General features: G+C 40.4%; 2 non-coding genes and 1 pseudogene across 2 annotated transcripts; all 3 read right to left on the bottom strand.

The window, feature by feature from the left end:
* Positions 1–4,246: 4,246 nt before the first annotated feature.
* LOC135538363 (5S ribosomal RNA) lies at positions 4,247–4,363 on the bottom strand (annotated as a pseudogene).
* A 383-nt stretch (positions 4,364–4,746) lies between these two features.
* Positions 4,747–4,828, bottom strand: trnas-aga (transfer RNA serine (anticodon AGA)). The gene has a single exon. It is a non-coding gene; the product is annotated as a tRNA-Ser (tRNA).
* Positions 4,829–9,934: 5,106 nt separating this feature from the next.
* Positions 9,935–10,017, bottom strand: trnal-cag (transfer RNA leucine (anticodon CAG)). Its single transcript has one exon. It is a non-coding gene; the product is annotated as a tRNA-Leu (tRNA).
* Positions 10,018–10,232: the final 215 nt, after the last annotated feature.

Here is a 10,232-nt window from a genome sequence, read left to right as displayed (position 1 = left end):
GATAAAACCCATTCTGGTACGTCTAAAACATTTATGACATGAATAAAAATTGACATCAGCAAGGAATTTACAACAATTACTTTCCCTTTTAATTTCAAAGACCTCCCCCTCCACATATTTACCACCTTTCTAACTTTATTTATTACACCACTCCATGTCAGATCCCTAGCTTCCTGTTCCTTCACCCCTAAAAACACACCTAACACCTTAAAATAATCATTTACCATTTTAAAAGGAAAAGTCCCCTCATTAATCTTCCCAACATGCATTATTACTGACTTCTCCATATTCACTTTTGCTCCTGAGGCTTGCTCGTATACTTTAAAACACTCCATCACCCTTTTAACACTTCCCTCATCTCTAACTGTTATTGTGGTATCGTCTGCATACTGATGAATTAAACTAAAACCTCCTTGCGGAGTCTCTACACAATTTATAAAATCTTTTTTAAGGTATGCCGCTAAGGGTTCTACCGATAAAACATACAATAATGCTGATAAAAGGCACCCCTGTCTCACCGATCTCTCAAGAATAAAAGAATCTGTTAAAACCCCATTACATTTACCCTACTTTTTGCCTTTCTATATAATAATTTTATCCATCCTATTATTCTGTTTCCAAACCCATATTTTTCCAGTACCCTAAACATAAAATCATGTTCCACCCTGTCAAAAGCCTTATTAAAATCTATACTTAAAACAATTCCCCCTCTCTTATCGCTATTCATTTTATTTATCACATCTCTAAGTGTAATAATAGTATCAGCTATATCTCTTCCAGGCACACTATAATTTTGTGTAGGTGCTATAATATCATTTAAAACCATCTTCATCCTATTTGCCAATATCTTAGCTAAAATCTTATAATCTGAGTTTAATAAACTAATTGGCCTATAATTCTCCAATTTTAATTTGCTCCCCTTATTTTTATATAAAATCGATATCAGCCCTGTCACCATGGAGTCTGAAACAGTATTATTATCTTCCATATATTGATACACTTCCATTAAAATCGGTGCTAAAAAACTTTCATACATTTTATAAAACTCTGCAATTAGTCCATCTACTCCAGGACTTTTATTTATTTGTAAACCCTTAATTGCATCTTTCACTTCATCCACTTATCTTCCTATCACATCTTTGCTTATCCTCAACACCAATTTGTACATCCACACTACCTAAAATCTCCTTTACACACCCCTCATCCACCTCCCCTTTCTTAAATAAATCCTTATAAAAATTCTGTACGGTTTCTAATATCTCAACATAATCATTTACCACTTCACCCTTTACATTTTCTATCTCACTAATATATGATTTCATCTGTTTAGTTGTTTCTAAACCAAGAAAAAAAGACGTGCATTTCTCCCCTTCCAACACATACTTTGCCCTACTTCTAATAGATGCCCCCTTACACTTATCTATTTCACATTTGCTCAATTGTGCCTTTAAAGCTAAAAACCTTTCAATATTATAAATAGGATTAATATCACATTTCCTCATTTCTTCATTCAATTTTTCTCTTAAATGTTCTTCTCTTGTCATCCTACTCCTCCTCTTCCTTGCATATCTAATACTAAAACCTTTAATTTTTTTCTTTACATTTTCCCACCACTGGCACTTATCATTCCCTTTTTGCTTATCCTCCATTTCATGTTCTATCAAAGATTTAAGCTGTATTCCATATTCTTCATCACCTAGATACCCTGCATTCATGCACCATATTCCCCCCTTTCCTTTCTTTATCTAACCCCACCGAAAATGTTAACCCAGCATGATCACTAAAAGTTGTAAAAATATAATTAATATCCTTCATAAAATTCTTTAACCCTTCATTTACTAAAACCAGATCTATCTGTCTGTTTCAACTCCCCTAAAACCACCTGCCTTCTAGAAAATCCTCTTGTTCGGGTTCTCGTCTCTCCATATATCAATCAGACTGTTTTCACACATAATCTTCCTTAACTCCCCTCGATACGTCACTTCTAAAAATAGCTCCCCTTGACATATCTAATCTATTCATTTTAACATTAAAATCCCCAACTAAAATACAGTTACCCTTGCACCATTTCCCTAATTCTAAAAATAAATTCCTTCGCTATCTCATTATTCGGCGCATAAATACTTATAATCCTAAAAACCCTATTCATATATTCAAAATCCAAAATTAAAATCCTCCCATTATTATCATTATATATCTTCACATTTTCCACTACATCCTTCCTTAATAAAATTGCAACCCCACTTGAATTACCTCTGCCATTGTTTACATAAATAAAATCCCTCCATATTTTTTTTTCTTCTAAAACACAAACATTATCCCAGTGTGTTTCTTGAATACATAAAATATCTGAATTCTTCATTTGGACTATTCTATTTAATTTTCCCATTGTTCTCAAACCATTTGCATTTATTGACATTATATTGACCATTCTAATAAATAATAAAATTTCATTATCCTCTACCTGTTATCCAGTTTCTTTCTTCTTCCACCCTTTCTCTCCCCCTCTTCCCACCGCTTTCCTTTTCCTGTGTTCTTTCCATCTTTGCCCCATCATCCGTGTCCGATATCTCCTCCAAGTCCATGTTATCCAGCCAACTCCCACTCTTAGCATCCACCTCCGTTGTGCTCCCCGTATTCATCTCCACTTCTGGTATAGTCGTTGTGCTCCCCGTGCTTATCGCCGTCTCTGGTATTGTCATCAACTCCATAACCCCCTCCATTTCTTCACCCCCCGAGCTACTTGTTAGTGCTGTGCTTTCCCCCAAAACCTGTGAGTCCCCCGTACTTCCCCCCAGTCCACTCCCCCCCTCCTCCTGAAAACTCCCTCTTCTTATTCCTGAGTCCATACTGCCCCCAATTTCATTTATCTTCTGGTCCTTCTTCCTTCTCCCTTCCTCAGTCTCTCCACCTTCCACCACGTCCTCTCCTCCATCTTCTCCTTCTTGCGACAATACCACTGCTTCCTCGAATATTGTTTGACTCCCCTCTTCAGCCCTATCCTCTCCACAGTTGCACTCCGCCACTCTCTTTCTGCATCCACCACACAAATTCCTTTCCTTCTCTCCATCACATTCTCTCGCATAGTGTCCATGATTGCCACACTTAAAACACCTAAATTCCGGGCAGTCTTTAACTATGTGCCCGGGTTGAATACACATACGACACACTCTGACCTGTTTGTCATGAATGACCCTGAAATATTCTGCTCCCTCCGTCTCAATTCTTGTAGAATAAGGTAATGATGTCACTTTTTCTGTGAACTTGCCTTGCAGAAACGTGTCCCGTCAACCACCTCCGTTCCTGGCCAAACTCTCCTCCTTATCTCCGAGACGGCCTCCACTCCCCAGCTTCTCAGCTTGCCCACTATCACACCATCTTCTACGTATACTGGGAGATTCATAAAAGACACCACCAATTCCTTCACATTAATATCTCTCGCCAGAATCCTTGTGTCCTTTGTTCGCAATCCATCCATTAACCGTTCTTTTCCTCTTTCATTTCTCATCGTAATTTCATACTTATTTTCTCCTTTCATTCGGCATCCCACCACCTCTCCACACACCTCCTTAATTGCTCTTAGTAGTTCCATTGTCGTCACTTTGTCTTCTCCTTCCAACACAATTGCCACCGTGTATTCTTTTCCATATTTCACTCCTTCGTTATCTTCGTTTTTCTTCCGTTGCGCCTTTTCGTTGTCTTTGTCCATTCCGTTTGTCTTTTCCATGTTGTCCGTCATAGTAAAAAATGAATCCAAAAAAAAACCTCTCCCCCAAGCAGAAAAACTGCAAGGGGGAAGACTAACCAAACTTTAAACTATTCAGCTGAAGAAAATAATAAATTATATTGCAAAAACCAATTAATTAACAAAAATAGCTCTCGAGCAAACACTCTCCAGCAAACAATCACTCACAGCTCAGACACTCGCACCTGTCGTCACTTCTCCAATCAGGAAATGCGTACTCAGGCCGGTGTGGTCATAAGCGAGAAACTATCCCTTGGTGCACTATATAAAGTCAAAGTCAGTCTGATTAACAGCTGTTGCATTTTCACCATTTCGATAAGCATCTTTGTGTCACTCAAAAAGTGGAAGAAATTGCATATACTGTAGCCATAATTTGTAGCACAGATTGTTGGATGAAATACAAACTAACCTTGCTTACTTATTTCAGAGCGAGGGCACATATTTCAGCCTTGTGGGAAAAAAATGGACAAAGATTTGAAATTCCACAAGGCAGTGACAAAAAGCTTACAACACCTGGTATTCCCAGGCGGTCTCCAATCCAAGTACTAACCAGGCCCGACCCTGCTTAGCTTCCGAGATCAGACGAGATCATGCGTACTCAGGCCTGTGGTCGTAAGCGAAAAACTTAAGTGTCTTCAGAATATGGCCATTTTTACATGAATTAAAAAATGCCTCAGAGGACCAAAAAGTGCCTGGAGCTATCCGTCAGGGTAAGAGTGACAACAGGTTTCCACATGTCAAAATGGGGGAAATCTTAGCAAATGGATTAATGGTTAATCATGAGAATCTTGTTGTTGTATTGTTGAGTGTATCATGAGATCTCACCTGAAATCTGTGGCTTGACTACAAACCTGTAACCTATGCTACTGTGGCCTACAGAGCTTGAAGGATGGATAACCAGGTGTGTTAAGGTGTGAGGTGGGATAGATGGCCTGCAGTCCTATCCCAAATGGACAACTAATGTCTTGAAATCCCCAGAAGGGTCAAGAAATTGCAGTTTTTTTTGTCAGCATGATTCGAACCTGCGCAGGAAGATCCTAATGGAATTCTAGTCCATCGCCTTAACCACTCGGCCACGACAACAAGCTTATTAGGAGTGTAAGGGAATTCACCCCCGTAGTGGACAAAAATGAATGGCAAATTATTGGCATAGGACAAACCATGTACACATTGGCCAATACCACCCAAATCGGCGTTGATTCATGCAAAGTTCACTTCAAATGGCTATTGCCAGTTGTAACACTTCAAAAATCCAACAGGTGGCGTGTGCGCTCCACCGTGGTTTTTCATATTGATATTGGACTCCAAGTCAACATCCAAAAGCCAAATTTTGAAAAAATTGATTTTTTGGTCAAACTTATCACCCCTTAAAGTGCTTTCTGGACCGTTTTTCGAAATTCTTTCGCTTTTTTTTGTCAATTACACATGTGTAAGAACTGTGAATTTTCTTTTGTCCAATTTTATTATCATTTTTTTTACTTGCGCATTATTGCATATGTTTTGTCCATCTGCAATATGATTTCATAGGAAGTCAGAAGTCAAAAGTCAATAATTTCATAAACTTCACACACCCCTAAAAAAGTGCTTTCTGGACCGTTTTTCGAAAAAATTTCGAATTTTGTGTCAGTTACACACGTATAAGAACTGTATCAACATACTTTAGTCATATTTTATTATCATAATGTTGTTGTTTTTTTGCTTGTGCATAAGGCATATGTTTTGTTGGGGCCAAATGTCATAAGAAATTTGACATGCTCAAAAATCCTTCAGAAATGCAAAATTGACTGGCCTGATGAACTCGGGATGGCCGGGCAGTGATTGTTGTTCCTTTCAATCACTCGTGGTGTTGATTTCATGTCCATTTGTTTGTTTTCTCACTCTTTCAAAGTCACTGTGCATTTGCCATATGGTTAACTGGGCAGTCACCATTACCAATTTGTCATGCTATAAAAATCATGCAGGAATGCCAAATTGACTGGCCTGATGAACTCAGGATGGCTGGGCAGTGATACTGGTACCTCTCCATTGCTCGTTAGGGTTGATTTCAGAATGTCACTTTTGGTGATGGTACCTCACTGCTTAAACATATTGCAAATGGACAAGAGTCACCTGCAAGTCACTGTCCATCAGTCAATTTGATATCATTCAAAGCTTACTATTGGAGGCACTGTCAGTCTCTACACACCCCAATAATACGTCCCTCCATCCAAGTTGTGTATCTGAGTGATTTAGTTTTCCTTTGAATTTTTATGTGAAAAATGACTGATTTACAGGTCATGGGGGTTGTCTAATCATATATATGAAGTTTTGGAAAGATCTGATTTTTTTTTTTTTTAACCACTCCAAACAGCACATGAGACACCAATTATGGCACTTCCGGTTGGCACAGGAAGCTGTAACTCAACATATATCCTCATTGGGGTATTCCATTACAGAATCCTGAGTTTTAAGTCTTTACCATGAAAACTGACTGATTTACACAGGGTTGAATGTACTATGTCTATCAAACTGCAGGCAGGTTATGGGTATACACTTTTAGGGCGATTTGAACCACTTCCGGTTGGTCCAGGAAGCTTAGAATCGACACAGGTAGACCTTATAGTGGTCTGATGGACTGGTACCAAAGACAGGTTCATACAGCATTCATAACCCATATAGACTCCAGGTTGTATTTAGTGGAGCAGCCAATGTATTCCTATGGGGAGAGAAGTCAATGAACACTGTTTTTATGTAAACACCTTCTTTTGACTGTGAAGGGTTAATGTCACACGGTCAAGGATAGGCTTGGACAGATCAGGAGGACCTTAGGAACATTCCTGTGGTTGAATTGTCTTTCTAAACCTAACGGTTCCGCCGCTGTCACCCAAAATCAAATGACGTACTGGTGCAGGCTTCATATTGGGCCTATTTTTCTCATGGTCGCTGCGCTCAGACCGAGCGAGCTACGGTCAAGCGGGGCGCCTCGTTGGACTCGGCACAGTCTGGACACTATGGTGATTGCCATTTATTGTGTTGATTTCAGAATGTCCATTTGGTCATGTTTTCTCACTTTTGCAAAGTCACTGTGCATTTGCCATATGGTTAACTGGGCAGTCACCATCACCAATTTGTCATGCAATAAAACCATGCAGGAATGCCAAATTGACTGGCCCGATGACCTCTGGATGGCTGGGCAGTGATTTTGGTACCTCTCCATTGCTCGTTATGGTTGATTTCAGAATGTCGCTTTTGGTGATGGTACCTCACTGTTAAAACATATTGCAAATGTTTCTCACTTTTGCAAAGTCACTGAAAATTTGTGCAGGAATGCCAAATTGACTGGCCCGATGACCTCGGGATGGCTCGGCAGTGATTCTGGTACCTCTCCATTGCTCGTTATGGTTGATTTCAGAATGTCGCTTTTGGTGATGGTACCTCACCGCTTAAACATATTGCTAATGGACAAGAGTCACCTGCAAGTCACCGTCCATCAGTCAATTTGATATCATTTTGACACCAAACTGACACCAAACCCACTTTTCCCAACTCGTTTAGGAGCCAAGTATAACATACTTCAGAGCTGGCCCAAAATACACAAGGCCTTCGGTACAAAACATTAAAAAACCATAAAACACATAGTTACTTTCTAGCTGCGGGGCCAGTTCGGACATTATGTGTAGTCCTATGTGAGGCGACCCCGAATCCCGAGTTTCGGCTCGATAGGTCATTTGGTGTCCGAGTAAAAGCCTAATTGGTGCTGAAAATCCACTTTTTTCCATGCCTTGCTACGGGGTCCTTGAATGAGCTATCGGACCGAGATGTTGGGTTCTGTCTCTATGGGCCGAGACGGTCACAATGCACCTAGTCTTGTGTCTCTGGGACATTTCTAAATGTCGCCATTTTCGTAATGGTCAAAATGAATTGAAGTCATTGCAAATGTTCGACGCTGTTTCTCGGTCCGAGAACCTCCTAGTGCGTGGTGAGTTACGGCGCTCTATCTACCTGAGGTCTAGAACAGGATTCTAAAGTTTCGGAACTCTAGGTCTGACGGTTCTTTTTTAGCTCGAACAAAGCTAACTATTGGAGGCACTGTCAGTCTCTACACACCCCAATACGTCCCTCCATCCAAGTTGTGTATCTGTGTGATTTATTTTTCCTTTGAATTTTTATGGGAAAAATGACTGATTTACAGGTCATGGGGGTTGTCTAATCACACATATGAAGTTTTGGACAGATCTGATTTTTTAACCCTTCCAAACAGCCCCTGAGACACCAATTATGGCACTTCCGGTTGGCACAGGAAGCTATAAATACACACATGTCTTGACTGACATAGAAACCTACGGAATCCTGAGTTTTAAGCCTTTAAGTTGAGAATTGACTGATCTACACAGGGTTGAATAATGCAGAGTCCTTTTCACCTTTCGAGGTGATGTACATCCAAATACCTTTTGGGTCAATTTAACCACTTCCGGTTGCTCCAGGTAGTTTAGAATCGACACAGGTAGACCTCATAGTGGTCTGATGGAATGTCATAGAAGACAGGTTCATACAGCATTCATAACCCATATAGACTCCAGGTTGTATTTAGGGGAGCAGGCAATGTATTCCTATGGGGAGAGAAGTCAATGCACACTGTTTTTTTTGTAAACACCTTCTTTTAACTGTGAAAGGTTAATGCCACACAGTCAAGGTTAGGCTTGCACAGATCGGGAGGACCTTAGGAACAGTCCTGTGTTTGAATTGTCCTTCTAAACCTAACGGTTCCGCCGCTGTCACCCAAAATCAAATGACATTGTGGTGCAGGCATCATTGTGGGCCTATTTTTCTCATGGTCGCTGCGCTCAGACCGAGCGAGCTACGGTCAAGCGGGGCGCCTCGTTGGACTCGGCACGGCCTTGGGATTATGTTTATGCCATTGCCTGCTCTCTGTGTCTTTAAACACCGCGCTTTGTCACTCCATCCTTGCTGTGTGTGTGTGTGTGAGAGCTTTTCTTTGACATCTGTTGGGAGAAATGAGTGATTTTACAGTTCAGGAGGGTTGCCTAATCACATATGAAGTTTTGAAAAGATCTGACCTTTTTAACCCTTGGATACAGCCACTATGACACCATTTAAGGCACTTCCTGTTGGCACAGGAAGCTATAAATAAACTCATATCCTCATTGGGGTATGCCTTTACAGAATCCTGAGTTTTAAGTCTTTACGTTAAGAACTGAGTTATTTACGGAGGGTTTAGTGAGTGTGTGTTATTTCAGAAAATCACAGATGTCGCAGAGCTCCGCAGCACACTTTAAAAATATTCGTATGAACACCCTGCAACTGGATCTGTAACCGTTGAAAAAAAAACCCCCACCTATATCTGAACATCACAATCTGGTCATCGTACGATTTCTCTTAAATGACGATAGATAAATGGCTTTATTTTATTGACACCGGAGGCTCCTTGACTTTGACGTGAAGTGAAAAAATCATTTCTCTATTTTCATTTTGGACCTTTAATCCCAGAAATATGGCCATAACTCAAAAACCGTTGAGGCCTAGACGCCATCTTGTTCGGGGCCATCTGCCCATTATGCCAAACCTACGCTCACCAAGTTTCGGCTTCGAAATATTTTCAGTTTTCGAGATATGGCACGTCGTGATTCGGGATGTTTTGTCCAATAGCAATATGATTGCTTATGCCCTCTTGTGGGATCTTCCGGCATAGCGGAAAAATGGGCCAAAATTTGATTATTTTATAAAACGAAAACCGAATATCCGACAAAGTTCATTTGATGACTTCCCGGTAGGTCTGGCCCTGCCGCTCGGCCCGACGCCGTCCCCGAATTTTAAAAATGTTTTCGGACGTCTAGTAAGGGACCGTACAGTTCCAATAGGGACTTTCTCACTAACCATACGGTGATTGTCAAAAAGTTCCCTTAAGGTATGTAAGGTATGAAAGGGCCACCAGGCATAGCCTACAGAAAGTGATAATTTGACAACTGAAAGAAAATGCAGTAACTCATTATAATGCAATCACATGAAATGTTCCCCTCATTCATTTGTTATTAAGTACAGCTGTTTTCTTATTTTCCTTGATCTTTGCTCAGCTCCAGAAGGTTTGCATTTGAGAGTGTTTATTATAAATTATTATTTCACTGTGTGAAGTTGTTATTTCATCTTATTATTACTGCAAAGCAGCATGACTCCTGAGAGACACTAAATAACTGTCAGAAGTGGGATTTGAACCCACGCCTCCATGGGAGACTGCGACCTGAACGCAGCGCCTTAGACCGCTCGGCCATCCTGACTAGAGCACAGCTCCTGGGTATACATTTACATTTTACATTTAAGTCATTTAGCAGACGCTCTTATCCAGAGCGACTTACAAATTGGTGAATTCACCTTCTGACATCCAGTGGAACAGCCACTTTACAATAGTATCGGGTTAAAGAGTATGGGGTAAAAGTAGAAATAGGCACAGCCTTCTAAAATCACCACAGAGACCAGTAAATTTATGCACGAT

Source organism: Oncorhynchus masou, unplaced genomic scaffold, assembly GCF_036934945.1.
Source record: "Oncorhynchus masou masou isolate Uvic2021 unplaced genomic scaffold, UVic_Omas_1.1 unplaced_scaffold_9468, whole genome shotgun sequence".
Classification (NCBI taxonomy): domain Eukaryota; kingdom Metazoa; phylum Chordata; class Actinopteri; order Salmoniformes; family Salmonidae; genus Oncorhynchus; species Oncorhynchus masou.
The sequence above is the reverse complement of the archived record's forward strand: the minus strand, read 5'-3'. Positions and strand labels throughout refer to the sequence as shown.